This window comes from Arachis hypogaea, chromosome 10 (genome assembly GCF_003086295.3).
Source record: "Arachis hypogaea cultivar Tifrunner chromosome 10, arahy.Tifrunner.gnm2.J5K5, whole genome shotgun sequence".
NCBI lineage: Eukaryota > Viridiplantae > Streptophyta > Magnoliopsida > Fabales > Fabaceae > Arachis > Arachis hypogaea.
In genome coordinates this window covers 62324363-62328753 of record NC_092045.1, presented here as the reverse complement: position 1 = coordinate 62328753, position 4391 = coordinate 62324363, and the positions used below count along the sequence as shown (strand labels likewise).

Sequence of the window (4391 nt, the reverse complement as noted above, 5' to 3'; positions counted from 1 at the left end):
ACTAAGTTAACGTGGAAGTTAACGTGGCTCATTGGGGATTGTGGGTTTCTTCCAACGTTAGTGACAATGTTTGGTGTCACTAACATTGTCGACAACCTTGTTTCTTCACGTTAGCTTCTACGTTAACTAGGTTAACGTGGGAGTTAACGTGGCTTCTTGTGACTTGGCCAACGTTAGTGATAAAGTTGAATGTCACTAACGTTGGCGTCCCCTTTTCTTCTTAACGTTAGAGGCTACGTTAACTAAGTTAATGATGAGCGGATAATTTGTACGCTTTTTGGCATTGTTTTTAGTATGTTTTTAGTATGTTCTAGTTAGTTTTTAGTATATTTTTATTAGTTTTTAGTTAAAATTCACTTTTCTGGACTTTACTATGAGTTTGTGTGTTTTTCCATGATTTCAGGTATTTTCTAGCTGAAATTGAGGGACCTGAGCAAAAATCTGATTCAGAGACTAAAAAGGACTGCAGATGCTGTTCGATTCTGACCTCCCTGCACTCGAAGTGGATTTTCTGGAGCTACAGAAGACCAATTGGGGCGCTCTCAATGGATTTGGAAAGTTGACATCTTGAGCTTTCCAGCAATATATAATAGTCCATACTTTGCCCAAGATTTGATGGCCCAAACCGGCGTTCCAAATCAGCTCAAAACTGCCCGGCGTTAAACGCCGGAACTGGCACAAGAATGGGAGTTAAACGCCCAAACTGGCACAAAAGCTGGTGTTTAACTCCAAGAAGCGTCTCTACACGAAAATGCTTCAATGCTCAGCCCAAGCACACACCAAGTGGGTCCGGAAGTGGATTTTTATGTCATTTATTCATCTCTGTAAACCCTAGGCTACTAGTTCTCTATATATAGGACCTTTTACTATTGTATTTGAATCTTTAGATCTTTGAATATTTAGATCTTTGAATCTTTTGATCACGTATGGGGGCTGGCCTCATGGCCATGCCTGAACCTTGTTCTTATGTATTTTCAACGGTGGAGTTTCTACACACCATAGATTAAGGTGTGGAGCTCTGCTGTACCTCGAGTATTAATGCAATTACTATTGTTCTTCTATTCAATTCAGCTTATTCTTGTTCTAAGATATTCATTTGCACCTAAGAACATGATGAATGTGATGATTATGTGACACTCATCATCATTCTCACTCATGAACGAGTGCCTGACAACCACTTCTGTTCTACAAGCAAACAAGGCTTGAATGTTTATCTCTTGGATCCCTTAATCGGAATCTTCGTGGTATAAGCTAGAATTGATGGCGGCATTCAAGAGAATCCGGAAGGTCTAAACCTTGTCTGTGGTATTCTAAGTAGGATTCAATGATTGAATGACTGTGACGAGCTTCAAACTCCTAAAGGCTGGGCGTTAGTGACAGACGCAAAAGAATCACTGGATTCTATTCCAACCTGATTGAGAACCGACAGATGATTAGCCGTGCCGTGACAGGGTGCGTTGAACATTTTCACTGAGAGGATGGGAGGTAGCCACTGACAACGGTGAAACCCTACATACAGCTTGCCATGGAAAGGAGTAAGAAGGATTGGATGAAGACAGTAGGAAAGCAGAAAGACGGAAGGGACAAAGCATCTCCATTCGCTTATCTAAAATTCTCACCAGTGAATTACATAAGTATCCCTATCTTTATCTTTATGCTTTATTCATACATCATCCATAACCATTTGAGTTTGCCTGACTAAGATTTACAAGGTGACCATAGCTTGCTTTATACCAACAATCTCTGTGGGATCGACCCTTACTCGCGTAAGGTTTATTACTTGGACGACCCAGTGCACTTGCTGGTTAGTTGTGCGAAGTTGTGATAAAGAGTTGAGATTACAATTGTGCGTACCATGTTAATGGCGCCATTGATGATCACAATTCCGTGCACCAAGTTTTTGGCGCCGTTGCCGGGGATTGTTTGAGTTTGGACAACTGACGGTTCATCTTGTTGCTTAGATTAGGTATTTTTCTTCAGAATTCTTAAAGATGAATTCTAGTATTTCAAGGTGATGTTCTTATCATCACCAAAGCTGATTGATCTTCATCAATTTAGCTCTTGAATGCAATGTCCTGTTGAAGCTTGTTCAGCCATATCTAATTTCTTTAGACTGAAGCTTTAGACTAACATTGCATGATTCCTGGAATTATCATTAAGAATTTTGATATTTTTATTTTTTCCTCTTCACTTAATTTTCGAAAAATCCAAAAAAAATTACAAAATCATAAAAAACCAAAAATATTTTATGTTTCTTGTTGAGTCTAGAGTCTCATGTTAAGTTTGGTGTCAATTGCATGTTTCTGTTCTCCTTGCATTCATGCATGTGTCTTCATTAATCTTCAAGTTGTTCTTGATGATTTTATTGCTCTGATTTTTAAATTCTCTTGACTTGAGTGTTTATGTGTCTCATATGCATTCTCATTTTATTAGTGTCAGCAGTATACAAACTGCTAAGTTTGGTGTCTTGCATGCATTGTTATTTGATTTTAGTTGCATTTTGATTATTCCTTATTATTAAAAACCCAAAAATATCTTTAATTTGTGTCTTTTCAAGTCAATAATACAGAGAATTGAAGATTCAGAACATACTGCAGAGGAATTACACAGAAAAAGCTGGGCGTTCAAAATGCCCAGTGAGGAAGGCAAACTGGCGTTTAAACGCCAGCCAGGGTGCCTGGCTGGGCGTTTAACGCCCAAAAGGGTAGTGGTTTGGGCGTTAAACGCCAGAATGTGCACCATTCTGGGCGTTTAACGCCAGGATGGCACGAGAAGGAAGATTTTGTTTTCAAATCAAAGTTTTTTTTTTAGTTTTCAAAATCTTTTCAAAATCAAATCTTTTTCAAATCAATTTTTTTTCAATCAAATCTTTTTCAAAATCAATTTCTTTCTATTTTCAAAAATACTTGCTATCAATTAATGATTTGATTCAACATTTCAAATATGTTGCCTTTTCTGTTGAGAAAGGTTTAATGTTTGAATCATATCTTTTCTTGTTAGCCAAGTTATTAATTTTTAAAATCAAATCTTTTTAAAATGTTTTTCAAATCATATCTTCTCAATCACATCTTTTTAAAACCAATCATATCTTCCTAATCACATCTTTTTCAAAATAGTTTTCAATCATATCTTTTTAATTTCTAATTTCAAAATCTTTTTCAAAAATCACTTTACTTTCTCAATCTTGGTTTTCGAAAATCAATTAAAGTTTTTCAAAATGTTTTTAAAATCTTTTTAAATTATTTTCGAAAATTTCTTCCCTTCTTCTCACATCCTCCTATTTATGGACTAACACTATTCCTTAATGCACAATTTGAACTCCATCTTTCTTGATAAGTTCGAATTTTCTACCTCTTCCTTCCATTTTTCTTTTCCTCTGACACCTCAAGGAATCTCTATACTGTGACATAGAGGATTCCATATTTTCTGGTTCTCTTCTCTTGCATATGAGCAGGAGCAAAGACAAAAGCATTCTTGTTGAGGCTGATCCTGAACCTGAAAGGACCTTGAAGCAAAAGCTAAGAGAAGCTAAGGCACAATTCTCTGTAGAGGACCTAACAGAAATCTTCAAAGAAGAAGAACCCATGGCAGCCGAAAACAACAACAATGCCAACAATGCAAGGAAGGTGCTGAGTGACTTTACTGCACCTACTCCCGACTTCTATGGGAGAAGCATCTCTATCCCTGCCATTGGAGCAAACAATTTTGAGCTTAAGCCTCAATTAGTTTCTCTAATGCAACAGAATTGCAAGTTTCATGGACTTCCATTGGAAGATCCTCATCAGGTTTTAGCTGAATTCTTGCAAATCTGTGACACTGTCAAGACTAATGGGGTTGACCCTGAGGTCTACAGACCTATGCTATTCCCTTTTGCTGTAAGAGACAGAGCTAGGACATGGTTGAACTCACAACCTAAAGAAAGCCTGAACTCTTCGGAAACGCTAGTCAATGCCTTCTTGGCAAAGTTCTTTCCACCTCAAAAATTGAGTAAGCTTAGAGTGGAAGTCCAAACCTTCAGACAGAAGGAAGGAGAATCCCTCTATGAAGCTTGGGAAAGATACAAACAATTAATCAGAAAGTGTCCCTCTGATATGCTTTCTGAATGGAGCATCATAGGTATTTTCTATGATGGTCTGTTTGAACTGTCCAAGATGTCTTTGGATAGCTCTGTTGGAGGATCTCTTCATCTGAAGAAGACGCCTACAGAAGCTCAAGAACTAATTGAAATGGTGAGCTTGAAAGTATGGGTGGAGTCGTCGAGAGGTGAGTATGAGGACGTAGGAAAACTTTTTCTATCTTTTGATAGTTTAGTTAGGCCCCTTGTAGAGCTTTACTGGTGAAGTAGACGGGTTGTTGCCCACTTTCGTCTTCTCTGACTAGTGTTGAGGCTA

At 37.8% G+C, this 4391-nt stretch overlaps 1 non-coding gene across 1 annotated transcript; it reads right to left on the bottom strand.

Annotated features, from left to right (window-relative positions):
- Positions 1-3989: 3989 nt before the first annotated feature.
- On the bottom strand, positions 3990-4097 carry LOC112718608 (small nucleolar RNA R71). The gene has a single exon (XR_003160940.1). It is a non-coding gene; the product is annotated as a small nucleolar RNA R71 (small nucleolar RNA).
- Positions 4098-4391: the final 294 nt, after the last annotated feature.